The following is a 903-nucleotide window of genomic DNA, read 5'->3' on the forward strand; positions in this document are numbered from 1 at the left end:
CGCGCGGGAGTGGGGAGGGCGGCGGCGGGGAAACAGACCGGGACAGGATGTGACATCAAAAAGGCGGGGGAAATTTAATCGGAGAGAAAACTCCACCCTGGCTGGCCGCGGCGGCGGCGGCGGCGGCGCTCCAGGGCCCTGGCAGCTGGGATGGGGACGCAGGCGGACGGCGCTGGAGACCCGGGCCCCCCTGGACTCAACGAGTGGACGCGGAGTGGGGATGGGGAATGGCAGCTGCGGGAGGTGACCTTAGAGGCCACCCTTTAATGAGATAAACTGAGGCTGAGACCCAGGAAGGATGATTGGCGGTGGGCGGGGGGGGGGGGTAAAGGGGGGTGTTCAGAGCTAGAAAGTGGGTCATCTGGCACTGACAGGTCTCCTTCTTCTCCTTCTGCGGTGGCTAGCAGAAGGCGAAGACGGAACAGACATTGCGTGCTGGGGGTTCTGTCCCCAGGTGGGGCGTGTGCGTGAAGGTCTGTCCTTGTTTTCACGGTTCGCGTGCATACACGGAGGTGGGCACGCACAGGCCCGTGGGTCTGCCCTGGGGTGTGTGCACATGGGTTCAGATGGAAGCCAGACACAACTCTGCATACCCAAGATGCCTTCGCTGACCAGGTGCCTAGGAGAGTGCGGTGGGCTTCCAGACCACCGAGCCCCACCCGTTGTTGTACCCCCAGGCCTGGAGATCACCCTCCAGCTGGTGAGATGTGCTTTCTCCCTTCCCCCCTCTCTGCGTCACCCCCAGGCTCTCCTTTCACATGTACTCCCAGCCCAGGTCCACGTCTTAGACCCCAGGGAGCTTATCCTGGGGGCCACATTTTCCATTTAAATCCCCCGTTTGCGGGGAGAAGTCCCTAAGCACCTCTGTTTTCTGAGAAGCTAAGATGGCAATAAGTATTTAGA

Source organism: Neophocaena asiaeorientalis, unplaced genomic scaffold, assembly GCF_003031525.2.
Source record: "Neophocaena asiaeorientalis asiaeorientalis breed wild unplaced genomic scaffold, Neophocaena_asiaeorientalis_V1.1 scaffold78, whole genome shotgun sequence".
NCBI classification, from domain to species: Eukaryota; Metazoa; Chordata; class Mammalia; order Artiodactyla; family Phocoenidae; genus Neophocaena; species Neophocaena asiaeorientalis.